At 40.0% G+C, this 16,765-nt stretch overlaps 1 long non-coding RNA gene across 1 annotated transcript in view; it reads right to left on the bottom strand.

Moving 5' to 3' along the window:
* Nucleotides 1–5,401: 5,401 nt before the first annotated feature.
* LOC135774149 (uncharacterized) overlaps nt 5,402–16,765 on the bottom strand; it is a 31,705-nt gene continuing 20,341 nt past the window's right edge. The window contains exon 3 of the long non-coding RNA XR_010543654.2: nt 5,402–5,978. This is a non-coding gene — a long non-coding RNA (uncharacterized lncRNA). The remainder of the gene's footprint in view (nt 5,979–16,765) is intronic.

Raw genomic sequence — 16,765 nt, 5'->3', positions numbered from 1 at the left:
CGGGCGGTCCATGTGCTCGTTTTCTAGAAACAGTGATTATGGCAGACGTGACCGCGAGGGCCGAGGATCATGTAAATGTTAGAGTCTCGTAGCTTTAGCGTGGAGTTGATCCGGTAAGTATTGCGCTGTAGCTCGGGGGACCGCGGTCGCACCCGGGGCTCGGATGTGATTTCGTGGGTTGACATTAAACCTGCCGGCTCGAAACCGGATGTCAGCGATGGGGGAAGTTTAGGCCTGCCTATCGCACGCCCCCGCCCCTCTCGCCCACCGGGGGCATGTGAAAGGCGGGTCGTGACCCTTACGGAGCGCAGCGACTCTGAACGCTAACGCACCCTGACTAGGAGTTATTGGAAACATATTCTTGAGGCCGTCGCCATTTACTGCCTCTGTGGGTTGAACACAGACGGAGAAGAGGTGACCTTCTCAGACTGACTCTAGATCAGTGTTTATCTGCCTGAGGAGAAAGGGAGTGTGAAACACACACCTGAATACACACGGTTTATCCCATCCCTGTATGTGTGTGTCTAAAATAATAATGTTTGAAATTACTTTTTAGAATAATAAAAAAAATGAACATGATAAAAAATGATTAATATTGGTTATTAATATTTATATTGTACAAAACAAAAATGTATTTAAAGATTGTTTTAATATGCATAAGAATCTGACAGTAAGTGTCCAGAATAGATGTGAGTTCATCTGTTTATTTTCCACTGATGATAAAATATAATATAGTTTGGATTAAAATTTAAGTAGACACAACGTAACATCACTTCATTACATTTGTGCTTTAATGAGTTTACTGATATTGTAAAATTAGGGGGAAATATAAATAAAGAGTAGTGTATGTTTTAAATATTGGAGGTCCTGTCATATATTACTGTGCTTAGATTCACGGTTGTTGTTTTTAAATATTCAATGTCTGAACTTCTGTTTATTAAAAACTTCAGTTTGAATTTAAATGTTGGTCAACCAATCAGAACTCAGAGAATGAATGAAGGACCCTAAGAAATTGTTTCTAGAATGAACATTATTTGATCTTGTGTAGTCCTGTAGGTCTCATTTAAGTGTTTGATAAATTTACATTCAGCGTGTTTCAGCGGTTCGTAACGTTACATACATAGTGTAAATGTACTGAAGGCATATTGGGCGATCAGGCGGCTTAACTTGCATGGGTTTCACCCGCAGTCAGATGCGCTCAAATGCTTACAGATGCTTCCTTCATGCACAATATTTCACTAACAAACTGCAGACAGGTGCTGCTTTTAGTAAAGACAGCGGTCATTCTCAATTTGTGTCTCAGGAGACTCGCATGCATTAAAACAACACGTGTCATTCAACCTTCATTTGGTTAGAATCCAGTATTGCTTTTGTCACAAGAAATAAATCTTCTTTCATAAAACACAAAATGCAGTATATTTACATTTGACAATAACACGCATAAAAACCCAATGTTAGATTTGAGTATGTGCGTGTTAGCTAAACATCTCCGTTGAAGAAAGTCTTGTAGGTTTCTTTCAAGCAGTTATCACAACAGTTTTGTGTAATTCTGCCAACTCCATATGTAAAAAATAGGGCTGTCAAAAAATGAATCACGATTAATCGCATACAAAATAAAAGTTTTTTTTTTGCATAATATGTGTGTGCACTGTGTGTAATTATTTTGTATTTATGAATGCACACACGCACATGCATGTATGTATTTAAGAAACATTTACATGTTTATATATTTATTTAAAAAATATACATTTATAATTTTTCTAACATTTATACATGTATGTGTGTATTTTTATATACACAGTAATTATACACTATAGACACACAAATATATTATGCAAACACAAACTTTATTTTGAATGTGATTAATCTTTTGACAGCCCTAGTAAAAACAATATACCACACTTACAATTTTGATGATTTTATGGTGTTATCAGACATAAAGACTCGTGTGGTGAATGTTTTTCTGAGCTCAGTCATCTTCTGTCAGTGTTGATTCAGATGAAAGCAAGAGAGCAAATCACAGCAATTCTTCTAATAATATCCTCAAGCATATTTTGCCAACCGTTTGACGATCTAAAATCTGAATTTGAGTTTTCATGGCAAACTTTTATGAACTTCATGACAATCTGTCAATATTTTCAACATTTACCCCTGGCTTGTCTTTTTTTCTACTTTTGGCGGTTTTGCGTGATTGTGTGCACCTATTGATTGACAGCTGGCTCCAGAGCCTCTCAGGCCTCTTAAAATACCAGAGTCAAGCTTCAGGTTTCCCCCACAGGCCCCGGGCCCCCTATTGTCTGTCTGACTGTGGCTCCGTTGGTGCGGCCCCGCCTTCCCATTCACTGTTGACTCATTGTGCTGGGATCGGCCTCAGCGAGCCGCGCTCTGACAGCGACACCTGGAAACATCTCACGTTTGCCATGTTTGCTATTTAAAGTTACTTTCATCACTGTGAAGGCTTGATCACGTGATCACACGTGGACATTTCTGGATTCGTGTGATGCACGCATGCTACCGTACACTTGTTACCGTGCTTTTGAATGTAAACATTGTTTCTCCTCCTGTACTGGTGTTAATAACAATATTTGAATCTTTTTTTAAATTAACATTATACACAACATCATAGAGATTTTTATTACATTTTTAATCAATATTACTATTAGGTAACCGAACAGACATTTGCATTGTATATACGTACAGTACTGGCCAAAGGTGCCACTTTAAATTCATTCAACTTTCATTGCACAATAACAGTAAAACATATTGAAAAATTTTGAATACAATGTTGTCACTAAGACAAATCCTAACTTATTTTTTATCATTTTAAATGAAGTCACCTTTTGTCGTAAATTAGGTAAAATGTTCACCTTTTGTCGTAAATGTTAGGTAAAAATTACTATATATATATATATATATATATATATATATATATATATATATATATATATATATATATATATATATATATATATATATATATATATAGTACTTTTAAAGGCAGTGTTTAAAAATGATTTAATGAGTCCACTAAACTTAAAAACAATTCAAATAATAAACAGGGATATATTTCATTAAATTTCCATTTTACCATCCGTCTTTAAATCAAATTTGAACTTACATTGTCAGCTTCCTAACACTTCTCAATTACAATCTACAATATTTTTTTTTTCTTTTTTTAAGACTTCCTTCTCATTGCGTTTCATCTACAGAAAGCCAGTAATAAAATTGAGTTCAATCACAAACATCAGACCAAGGGTTAGAGGTTAACTCGAGCACAGGGTCAGCCGTGTAACCCGTCCCGTTCAGAATTAAAAGGGAAAGCCCACTTTTGTCATACTAACCCCAAAAGGTCAAGGGGGTCACGAGGTCAGTGTCGCCGGGACGGCCCAGATCGCTCGAGTCTTATAAATTATGTAGCAAATCAGAGCCAGAGAAAAATTAGCGTCTCTTCCTGAGCGGGGGTCACCTGCGAGGGCACGGTGACATTATTCTGTGACCTTAATCGAAAGTAAAGGAAGTATTCGGTCGTGTACGCGCACCTCTGGGGTCAAAGGACACAATAGACACCTGTGAAAGCACAAACCAAAATATATGTAACTGGCACTTTCATGTCAAAGTCATACAGAAGATGTACTCCAAGTAGATTTGACCGATTACAGTCGTAAGTGCTCTTTTCTCACCATGCTTTTAAAGTAAACGAGTAATTCAGTGATTGTTGGAGAGCAGAAGGTCATGTGTGTTATAAAAACACTTCTGGTATTAGAACATAAGCAGGAAAACATTCAAACACATCCATGTTTCTGGACCTAAATCAACACTCCGAGTTTTACCTCAATTTCAAAATCATAATCCTGGAGAGAAAACTGGAGAGTCTGGTACAGATCTTTCTAACCTGTAACATTAGCACCAACCTTCAAATCTGATTGGCTGTCAGGAACATATTGTTTTTCTCTTCAGTTTTTCCGGCCGAGCTGCTCATACAGGTGTGACGGCAGATAAACTATAAATCTTCTGAAATCAGAAAGAGAGCTTGTATGATTTGTCTCTTCCCGTAAACAAAAGTTTATCAAAGGTCTTAATAAGCTAAAATGTCACGTAAGCAGATGTTTGTTGTAATGTCTCAGCTCCAGGCTGACTGTCTTCTCTTTATGTGTGTGCTTGTTTATTGTGTTTGTTGTGCAGGAACTGCATCGCTGCACACGTTTGTATGACGGTCGAGAGGGAGGCAGGGAGGTTTGTGAGCTGTTGGAGACGCCTTATCTGCGAGACGCCCGCCGCTTCCTCACGCAACAGAGACGTGGCCGCTTACCTGTGCTGCTCTTCCTGTTCTCAGATCGTGTTCGGTGTGTAAATGTTTAGAGACGCGGCCTCGCCACCCTGCCGTCTGTGTTTTGCTCTTATGATGATGAAAAGTTAATCGGTTGTAAAGTGTTTCTGTGTTCCTGAAAAGCACACGAGAAGCAGGAAGGGCCGTAGACTCGGCAGATGTCGTCTGAAACGATGAGCGTCTGTTTGTGTACTGAACGTTTATGGGCAGATTAGAGCTCCTGACCAGAGAGAAAATCTATATACTGCATTGGAAGCATTTGTGTAGCATTGAAGGGTTAGGACCGTCGGCTCCGGCCTGTCTGCCTCTCTCTCTCTCTCTCTCTTCTGCAGAGAGAGCTGAATTATTTTTATCACACCACTTCGTCACAAATGAAGGATGGAAGATGTGAAAACAATGAGTCCTGATCATGTTCTGCTATCCGCTGAGGTCACATGAGTTTCATTGTCTCACATTATTCATAATCATTTCTTCCTTCAATCAATGTAAAACTCACAGTTGTTTTAATAGTTAAGGAATAATTGAGGATGGGTCATTAAATTATTAGAAAATAATGCAGACCCAAGGTGGTAATGCAGCACAATGTGAAATGAGTTACACCGCAGGTGTGCATTATTTTAAAATAATTTAAAGGACCAGAGTCAATTATTCCTCTTATACCAGAAAATGGTCAGAAAATTAATGGCACTCATTTAAATGTAAAAAGCAGGCTAAAGCATGCACATCAATCTAAATTTGGTGCTCCACAAAAATATGACATTTAAATATGACCTCAAAAAGATCAGAGCTTTAAATGACACAGAAAGACAAGAAAAAATGTGTTGCAAAAAAAGGAAAAGCAGGACATTTGCATCTCATTCATTATATTTAAAATCGAAATGAATTTAATTAGAAACTGGAATTAGTTTTCTTTAGGAATAAAGAGGTTTTATTTTATAAGCTTATTGTTTTGATTCATTGACCTCAAAAACAGTTAACAGATACTTCAGACACACAGACAGACTGAGAGATAGACAGATAAACGAGTGATAACTAAGGGAAGGTTGTGATTAAGTGATCTGGTAAAGTTAACAGATGTAATGGTGAAGTGAAACTATCTTGTGGTTTTTATTTGTCTGTATGAGCTGTACAGTGAGACGCAGACGTTTATATGAAACACTAAACCTTTCTGAGATGTCAAAACCTCAAACTATACAGCAGATCACAGTCATGACTTTCATTTAATTTAATAACCATTAATAATCACCAACTAATCAATCAATATTTGCTGAAATAATGCTAATTCTAAATAGTTGTATAATTTAAACACTTTTTACAGATAACATTACAGTAGGCTTATATATATTTTCTATATATGTTTTGTGGTAAGAGTTTTTCAGAACAGCTGGGCTTGCTTATAAACGACTGTTTCAGCACTCTGATCTATAGTCTTTATCTTCTTTAGGTGGACATTGAAATATTTTTAGAATATGCATAATCAGCAATTCTTGTATCTGTCTTCTCATTGTAGTTTTCTCACAAAGGCGAAGATGAGGTTGACTTGACCCAGAGAGTGGCAGTGATAACCGACCCGTTGGATTCTGCTGGGTAATGCGCTGCTGCTTCCGGGTCTAAATAACCGCTGCTCAGACCCACCTCTATTTATAGATATCTGACAGATATGAGACAATAACAGGAAACAACCAGAGAGAGAGAGAGAGAGAGAGAGATTATGCCAAATTGTCTTGTGAATCATCCATAACCAGAATATTGTAATGAGTTTTTAACAAGAGGGCATTCACCTCAAATTAATCTGCAGGGAGCAAAAAGTGCAGATTACATTTGGAGGTGAAGCCTGCGCTCATGAATACGTCCTTTACGTGAAGAGCTGAGAGCAAAATATGCTCACAAACCCACAGCTGTGCCACTTTACCATTAATATTCAGCATATCAATCACGCTTTGGCCCGTCGTCAATAGAAGCTGATTCAAAAGATCTCGTCTGTCATGTTTGGGTCCAGGTGGTGAACCGTGATGGAGGAGGATCTTCACCTGACACAACTACAAGCGATCACAGCCCACATTCCAGTAGCCATCCATTCAAGAACAATAAAGAAAGGTTTTCTTCCTCTAATTATTATATTATTATTATTGCTATTAATACAGAACAGCTCAGTGAGTTTGGCTCAGATTGAGCAGATGGATCTTTAACAATCCTTGCGGGTCTTCTTGGTGCTGCTGGTTATTTGTATGGAGCGCACATCTCTGTCTGTTAAACAATTACTGGCCACGCAGAGGTCAAAACACTGCACCCACACAGACTGTGAGAGCTGCGGGTCACGGCACCACGTTTCAAAGCCACTGACAATGTAATTAGTCTGGTCAGGGGTGACGAGGGACCCCAGCGCTGCACGTCTACCCCACCTCCTCACTAATGGCTCCATTCTACATTGTTGTCAGCTGACCTCAGACGCGAGCGGTCGGGAGGTTCGTCTGAGCGATGGGTGGTTTTGGGTGAGAAAGCGAGCGCGCGGTAGCATCGGTTATCACCCGGAGTGGTCGGCCATTAACGGTCATGAAACATTAGCTTTGACTATCACATGAATATCAAGAGGAGATGTTTGTAAAGTGCATCATTAACCTTCTGCTCTAGCGTGAGTGACCGGATACAATGAAGTACACAAATACACTACTCAAGCGATTAATAGCTCCACTCTATAGTGCTTTATACCATCAGATTGACTCTGTGCTTTTCATACGTCTACTGGATCTGAAGGAGGCTCGACAGGACATCTTTAACACTATTTCTTTATAGATTGTGAAAGGAGCTTTGAAACACTGCTGAAATTCAACACAGTGCCAGAAAGTTGGCTTTTTTCGAGTATTTAGATTTAAGTGAAAATACCTCCACCCTTTCAGAGAAGACACAGAAACTAAGCCCTTACATCAGCACAAATCTTTACCAAGTTAGTGAGGACATTTCAATGGTAACAATCTACCGTTGAATTATTAGAAAATAATGCACACCCAAGGTGGTGATGCGGCACGACGTGAAGCGAGTTCGTCTGCAGGTGTGCGTTATTTTCAGACATTGCTCTGGTGGTTATTTTTAAGACATTTGACAGGTCAGGTGTGCGGTTTACAGAAACCTTTTTGATTTATAAGTTTGTTTCCTCATTTGGACCTCAAAATGTCCCCACAAGGTCACAAAAACACTGGTATTCCTATCTTTGTGGAGATAATTGGTCCCCACAACATGATAATTACCAGGTACACACACACGCTTGCGCGCACACACACTCACACAGACACACAGACACACACACACACACACACACACACACACACACACACACACACACACACACACACACACACACACACACACACACACACACACACACACACACACACACACACACAGTTTTCAGCCTGATCAAGTGACATTGTTAACAATCATTAGATGGACTGTGGGAAGTGAAGTATTGTCCGACCCGGATCAGATTTTCCTGACATCAGTGTCAGATCTGGATTGTGTGAGTCAGACAGAGCATTCACACGAGCTGTAGGTTAGGAAATAAGCAGATGTGTAATAATAATAATAATAACACTACACACTCCAGTGGATGCTGGGATTCGGTTTCTATAAAATCATCTTTATCTCATATTCACTAATGAATCTCTATTGGAAACACACTTTACTGGTAGTTTCCCAGCAGGTTTTAGGTGTCTTATTTTTTGATGGGATATAAAATCAATTTGATATCATAATCACTTATCAAATATTTAAAACTTTATGCTCAGTATAGTGCGGTGATGATGAATATTTCATGAACTGCGTTATTTACACGTTTGTCACGGGTGATCTGTGTTTTCTGTGTCCGCGGTCGAGTCTCACGCTGAAGGTGAAACACAGAAATCCTGTCAGACCTCAGAAAACTGACACCAAATCACTGACAGGAGCCACAAACACTGCATCACTGTGTGTGTGTGTGTGTGTGTGTGTGTGTGTGTGTTTGTGTGTGTTGTAAAATGATAAGTATGTGAGACAGTGACACCTGCTGCTGGGAATCATCTTTTCCTTATCTTCATGTTACTGTATGAAGACTAAAGATTCATTCATCTGATTCTTGTAGGGAAAAATAATTTTTTCTAACTATAAAACTAAGTGGAAAATAAAGAATTAATATAAACATGAGACAAAAACATCGCCCAACTTTTACCCCACACATGCACGAACACACACACACACACACACACACACACAACACACACACACACACACACACACACACACACACACACACACACACACACACACACACACACACACACACACACACACACAGATATACACACACACACACAGATATACACACACACACACACACACACACACACACACACAAACACACACACACACACAGATACACACACACACACACACACACACACACACACACACACACACACACACACACACACACACACACACACACACACACAGTGATGCAGTGTTTGTGGCTCCTGTCAGTGATTTGGTGTCAGTTTTCTGAGGTCTGACAGGATCTATCTGTTTACTCTTCTTTGTTTGTATTTAAGGTGTTCATATTTGAATATTGTGTAGCCTACTTTAAAGAGGATGAAAAATATCTCATTTTATTTTAAAATTTTTGGTTTGATGGTATCATAAGGAAGCTGCTGTGCTTCATCTGGAGTTTTCTGTTTGGATAAGACAAAATACTGTAGATTAATTTAAATTTATTAATTCTTGTAATATGAAATGATTGTCAGTGTATTTAGCCTGTTTACATTTTCAACAGAACTATCAGCCATAGTTTTATATGATTTTCTATTTGGAAGACCCTGTTCTTTCTCCATTTCTGTTTGCTGCTGCATCAAACAGATTAGTTATTGGTTATCAAAAATAAGTTGTTTATATTTTAACATTCTCTATTAAAAAACTTCTAAACAATGCCTGATTTGTTGGAATCTAACAAATCATGAGAGAACTACACCTGTTTATGCAAAGCAAAAACAATATCAATATATGTCAAATATATGTTTTACTTTTATTGTTTAATTTTGACATTGAGATTTAAGATAATGCAAGGGTTTAATATATATATATATATATATATATATATATATATATATATATATATATATATATATATATATGCGTTAATTTTGACAGCCCTAATATATATATAATGTTGTTAAACATAAACAAGCGGCTTTCGTGGTCAACACGTAACTTCCGGTAAACTCTGACAACAAAGTCCTTTTAAAGTAGTTTATTTATATAACAAGTTAAATAATCAACACGTAGATTACCTAGGACACCAAAACATTAGTTATTTTGACGAGGTATTTGTTCAAAAGTTCAGTTAAGCAACTAGTCAGATTACCGTAAAACTTCAAATAATAGCCCAGGCTTTTATTTTCCCAAACCTATCATCACACCAGGCGTCTAAAAGAGACAGGCGTCTATAAGAGACAGGCTTTTAATTTAATTGTTCCAGCATGACAGCAGGAGGTTACCACATATTACGTTTTATTTTTAATTTGAATGTGTTTAACAAATTAGTTCGTGTAATAACAACAGTCTTAAATTATTGGCAGTATAAATAAAGCAAACAAGGATATGTTTTTTTATTGGTTGTTGCGTGAAATCTTACCCAGATACAACAGTGCTATTTTCTGATTGGCTATTGTGTAGCCTCTCTCTTTTTTTTTGTATTGGCTCGCTCGACTAGAACTCTAGGGAAGACGGGCTTGATAGAGAGAGCAGTGCGGCTAGATACATTTTGGGCGCTGCAGCATATTAAATATGATAAATAGTGTTTCCGCGCGAGAAATACAATGTGTGGCGGGAGTGCATGCATGACAAAAGACTGAAAGCCCGGCTATTATCAGCGGCCTCAAAACACTACCGGCCCACCGGGAAAAGTCCTGACTCTCCCGATTTTCACTTCGCTACTCTCATCATCACCTCAATCCTGGCGACGAAGCTTGTTGTGTTGTCATAGTGATGAGTAACGGAACGACTGCGTCTGTCACGTGACATCTACCGGTAAGCAAAAAAAACTTTAGCGTGTTCAATCTGCACCATAGAACTGTCTTAAACAGACTATCTGACGGGTTTTAGAAGATTAAATACAACCCGAAACTAAAAAACAGACCAGGCCTTTATTTGAGACAGGCGTTTATTTACCCAAACCTGTCGTCACACCAGGCGTCTAAAAGAGACATGCGTCTATTTGGGACTCGGCTATTATTTGAAGTTTTACGGTAGTAAACAAACAGAAACTGGAATTAAAGTTCCGACCAAATGCGTAATCGCCTCACCGCACGTGCATCCAATAAACCCGTCTATATATGTTTTTTCCTCTCTTCTTCTTTTCCTTATATTTCCAATTTTTAGCAACATAATTACAACTGGATTGTTTAGAACTGGCAAACAGTACATTTGAAGCAGTTCTTGTATGCAAGCATTCAGTGATGTTTTAAAGTATTAATTTGTAGCTTTGTTAATATTTTGGTTTGTAGTGGTTTCATTTCTTGAACTCTTGTGTGGTCATGATAACATTAAGTACCTGCATGTTTATGTCTTATCACGCTCACTAATCCCATAAGACGCGTCTGTGTGTAATCTATCGTATCAAAAACACCAAATCCTTCCTTTAATATCGGATCTTAACACAGGATGAATCAAACTCCTTGTTATCCAGGTCACATGCAGATTTCCTCACAAGATTACAGATTTAGAGCAGAAAACTGAAGACTTCAGGGGCCTTGTTTCTAAAATGCTGCCTAGAAACCATCCTAAATTTGTTCTTATGATCATTTCTCAAAAATGGGTACCGGTGATTCATAGAACAAATGTGTGCACAGATAACGCATGTATGCCTCACTTCAGATGTAAAATCGTCTTGGGTTAAGTATGTAACCCTTGTTCTTTGAGAAGGGAACAAGACGCTGCATCCCCGTAGTGATGCTTTGGGAACGGTTACAACGTGACGCCATCTGAGTATGTATATCAAATTACATACAGTGGTTGGGCGTGACGTCATAACCAGAAACTAGAGAGCATAAATAAAGCAGAAGGGAACGCATACTTTATCTGGCATATGCCAAAGCAGATGTACAGGCACATCAGAATTATAGCAAGGGAGACATAGCGTCTTGTTCCCTTCTCAGGGAAAAAGATTACATATGTAAACGGAGATGTTCCCTTTCAAGGGAATTCATGCAGCGTTGCCGTAGTGACACTTTGGGAATGCTATACCCAATCCGCCAGACTACAAGTGCCTGTCTGTGTGTAGAAAGCACAACTAAGTTCCAAGCACATGATCCCCAGAAGTAGAGTTGAGATCCAACTAAAGAGTGTACAAATGTGAGCGGTGAGGACATGCCTGCCGCATCCAGACATCCTGGATTGAGGCCCTTGCCCACAGGGCCCTAGATGCTGCCATACCTCGAGCTGAATGCGCTCTGATGGTTAAAAGAGAGGGCTGTCCAGAGGCTTCATAAGCACATGGGATAGCCTCGACTATCCATCTGCTTAAAGTCTGCTTGGTGGCCGGGAACCCATTCCGAGCCAAACCCAAGCATTTAAGTAACCGCTCTGTTTACCTGAACTGGGCAGTTCTATGCACATACAGTACATGTCCAGTGGAGGGCTGAAAGCCTGCAATATTATTCCAAACCTTAGGCACGTAACCTGGCCTAGGGTGTAGAAGGCCTTCACCATTCCTGGAGCTAACTCGAGGCAGGTGAGTGAATCTCCTAATCTCTTAAGAGAGGTAATAACTAGGAGAAAAATAGTTTTCAGAGTAAGAACCTTTCTGAAGTGGTATCCAATGGCTCAAATCTTGGTTGAGAGACCCGTTTCTATGAGACCAGACCAACATGCTCAACTTATTTACTCTAGGCAGGGGTGAAACACAGTGCCCCACACCTGAGTCTACAGATCCCTCCAGATTGGCACCTGAAATGGGGAGCCGTCTTGAAAGGAGACCAGGTTCGAAAACCATACTCGGTCGGCCAACACAGGGCTACAAGAAACAGCTACGCCTGTGCTGCTGGACCCTCTCCAGAACACCCGGGAGCAGGGCGATTTGGGAGGAACACAACAGAGGCCCTCAGGCCCTTCCTGTGTCATGGCATCCAGCCTGAGTGGGACTGGGTGAGTGAGAGAAAACCAAAGAGGACAAGGTGACTTCTACAAGTTGCGGTTACACTTTATTTTGATAGTCCACTTTAGACATTCTACTAACTATAAATAACTTTGCAACCACATGTCAACTAACTTTCAATAATTTGCACTTATATGTCAACTAACTGTCATTAGTGTATTAGTAGACTTTAGGGGTTGGGGTTAGGGAAGAGGTTTGGGTTAGTGGAATAAGTTGACATGCACATGCAAAGATACTTATAGTCAGTTGAAAGTATGTTGAGATATCATCACAATAAAGTGTTAGTAGATATTAAGCAGACAGTTTACTAAATCTCTAAAGATTGGTAGTTGATAAGTAGTTGCAAAGTTACTTATAATTAGTAAAATGTCTAAAGTGGACTATCGAAATAAAGTGTTACCCAAGTTGCAAACAGGTCAGCTTTCACTTGGCCGAACCTGAGCCAGATTTGCTCCACCATGTCTGGGTGGATTCTTCATTCCCCCGAGCTTAACACCTGCCTCGACAGAACATCTGCTCCATGGGGACTTACACAGATTTTGACCCTGTGGTCTTCCAAAGCCACTGCCCAGCCTTAGATGGATGCATCTGTCATAAGCCTGATGTGACGACCCTGATCCCCCAAAATTCACCTTCTTGGGAAAGGACACTTAAGCACACTAAGGCACAAAGCATTTGTGTGTGACCTTGATTATGCAAAATGGGAAAACCCATGGTTAAAGGATGGATTCTATACAAGCAGGAGACAACCGAGCCTGCAGTCATTGAAATCCATACTACACCCAGAAAAGTGGTCCTCTTTGCTAGAGAAGCACGCTTTTCCTGGTGTTTAGCTGATGGGTCATTTTTGTCCTTTTTGCCCTTTCATAACTGATTCCAGCCTGAAAGAGATGCATCTGTCGTTAAAGTCATGCGGCGACAGACCGCACTAAACCTTGAGCCTTGAGACAGAAACCTGACATCTTTCCATATTCTTAGGGCACGAAGACATGCATGTGTAACCCTGAACATGTGAAAGGGTTGCCCCTTGGTGAAAACCCCTGTTTTTATGCCACCACTTGGTGTGCAATTCACCTAGCTTCATCTCATTCACTTCTGTGAAAATGGATGTGACAAGAGCAGGAGACATCCATGCCTGCATTGTAGTCGAGTTCCATATTATCCCCAAAATGTGATCACCTGCGTTGGGACTAACATACTTTTCTTAGTGTTCAGTCTCAACTCTAGGTGTCTTAGATGTGCAAGCACAACATCTCCATGCTTGCTGACTGGGCAAATATTAGCCATAATCTATTGACACAAATAAGTCCTAGGATCTGATTTGTGACAAAATGTGAGTGACCATCAGCATCATGAACCATAATGTTTTGACGGTTCTGTATAGCCTTTGAACAAAAGGGATTTCCCTTCCTGCTCTAAATTAGGGATGTAGCTAAAATTTTACGTGCGTAACACCCATTAATATATGTTTGGAATGTTTTCCCATGCTGTCATAACTTTCACCAAGGGAACCTGATTCACTGTGCTCCATACTACGAGAGGCACAGTGTTCACATTTAATACAGGAGGGTACTGAGTGGTGTGGGAACCGGTAAGCGACTAAGAAATCCTGCACTTCCCGGGGGGCATGCCCTCGATAGGCCTGCACCACTCGTCAGGGCTTCAATGTTGGATTCTTCAGGGATGAAGCCACTTATGGCAACTTGCCAAAAACATTCTCTAAATATAGCCTATTATGTTTAAAAGCTAGCTGATGTGCTTGTGTAAACATGGGCAGAGAATGGTATTTTCCATGACTTGCATCCTAAGAATGGAGATCAGGTAAGGAAGCCCCTGGTGTTGAGATTGCACTGATTTTGTAAGAAATCTCTCTTCTAATTTGCTGGATGATATAGTTTCTTTTTTATCTGCTGGTACTGTATATATATTAAATCTAGCAGTGTCACGAGTTACAACCTCTATCAACTCCTCATTCAATAGACCGGTTAAGGCAGGACTCGAACCACAAGGCACGCGAACATTGTCTGACTCGTCAAACAATGTTGCATGGGCCACTGATTGGGGCGGAGGAAACTACTTGCGGGCTCCCAAATCATTCCCGGCAGCAAGGATTGTGCACATGTACCATCATAGCGGACACGTATCTTCAACAGGAGACACACAATAATTTCCTGACTCGCCAAACAATGATGCACATGCAACCGGTCAGTGAAGAGGAGGGCTGTGCTTACAACATCTATGACCTCGTTTAAATCATCATATGCTGGGGGGGAGGATAGCTGTACATCCTCACTCTCCCCTGCCTCAATACTCAAAACATCAACCTCCTCGGAGGAAGATAGCACGAGACCACATCCCTCCTGCTGAGGGAAAGTAACTGCAGCGCAGGCTTCCACACCCAGAGGAGGAACAGCAGAAACCCCAGAGGGCGGATTATAGGGCAGAGCCGTCTCAGCCTCCTCGAAGAGATTCATCTGCAAACCCCAAGATCGCAGCCCTGAAGCTGCCTCAACAGCAGCAGGACCTGAGCCCTGAGAAACGCAAAGCTGTTTGCCCTCCTTTGAGAGCGAGCAGCGTGAGCGGAGCACTTTTGAAAGATAAGTTATCACAATGAACACACGCCGCACCCTCAAGATTAGCGTGAGCTGATTACCTCCTAAACATGCAAGACACATGTCGTGCGAATCCTCTCATGATAAAGCGGGTACAAGGAAGAACGCACCATCTGAAGCTTTTGGCTTTCTGAGTTGCTTTCATTATCAGCCACACAGTTAACCTTCTAAGACATGAGCTTTGGTTTGACTTGCATTTTATGTTTTTTCCAGCTATTTGGGGTAAAGAAGAACCACGTATGTGGACACTTCAGGTCTTAGGAGGTTAAACTATTCAGTCACTCTGACACACACAGAAAGATAAGTGGGCAGTCCTTTCCCGCCTTATTTATGCTCTCTGGCTCCTGCTTATGATGCCCAACCAGTGGTTGCATTTGATATACATACTCAGATGCCATGACGCTGTAAGCGTTCCCAAATAGTGTCACTATGGGGATGCAGCATGAGTTCCTTTGTAAGGGAACTATAAATTGCAAATGATCGTAAATTTGTGCATAGCTGATCAATTCTTTACCTTTAAATGATGCCCAGTTAATGTCACTGACATATAAAAGAGCACCTTTCAATATTTAAATCCTTTTCGAGCAGCAAGAAAGGTTTATATTTCCACAAATCTGCAGCAATCAGACAAGCACAATTGCATATGTCTGCTCACACCCTGACGTGGTGCTAAGCACTTTTCCACTTTTTTAGTTTTTATAAATGTGAACGTTGCGAATCTGTGCATATGCACACTTTATAAATGAAGCCCCTAGTGTCATTTCAGAACAAACAAGAAAAAGATTTCACATTTTGTTGAACGGTAGTTAAAAATGATGTGTAATGAGCCTGCAGAAACTTTACAGTAAATCACATCTGACTGCAGTTAAGTGTGAACTGTAAATATTTCAATATTTGCTTTAACATAAAAACTGAATTGTATTTTAATTTTACTATTATTGAATACAGATTATTATGATTTTATGTTCGATAAGGTTATTGTTTCAAACAGCTTCAGGCTTTTGTGTGGAAATTGTCTTTAAACACATCCTTATATTTATGAATATTAGTTACCAGACAAAGCTTTCACCTGTACTTTGTTATTATAACTGTAGGATGTTTGCGGTTGCCAAACAATTTAATACATAATAATATCATCCAATCAGAAGTCAGAACTACCCAGATTATATACACAATTATACTTTCTGACATATCCATCACACAAGTGTATCTGGAGGCTTTGAAATAAACTCTGATCTTCACAGGAAGACAGCAAACAGATTATTCCAGTGTAGATGAAGTGAAATGTATCTGTGCAAATGGTATAAAAAACTTGAAAATCTGAACACAAAGCTACTGAGCAAACAAACACGCTGCAGCTTAGTTTGCGGTTCATGTGTGTGTTTGAATAATGAGATCAATCCAGGATACAGCAGCGATTGTGAGAGACCACAGAGGTGAACGGTTTGGGGTGAATTCATTAGCGTGCAGACAGGTGTCTAGAGTTTCAGCACGGCCGTGTCCGGGACCCTGCGCTGTAAACTATACTGCAGGATGACATTTCCTCCGGGCCAACAGGGAACCGATTAGAAAATGGTCTGTGATGAAACAACGAGGCTGTGATCTTTATCAGACTTGAACATCCTCTCTCTCTCTCTCTTTGACGGA

Source organism: Paramisgurnus dabryanus, chromosome 5, assembly GCF_030506205.2.
Source record: "Paramisgurnus dabryanus chromosome 5, PD_genome_1.1, whole genome shotgun sequence".
Lineage (NCBI taxonomy): Eukaryota > Metazoa > Chordata > Actinopteri > Cypriniformes > Cobitidae > Paramisgurnus > Paramisgurnus dabryanus.
The sequence above is the reverse complement of the archived record's forward strand: the minus strand, read 5'-3'. Positions and strand labels throughout refer to the sequence as shown.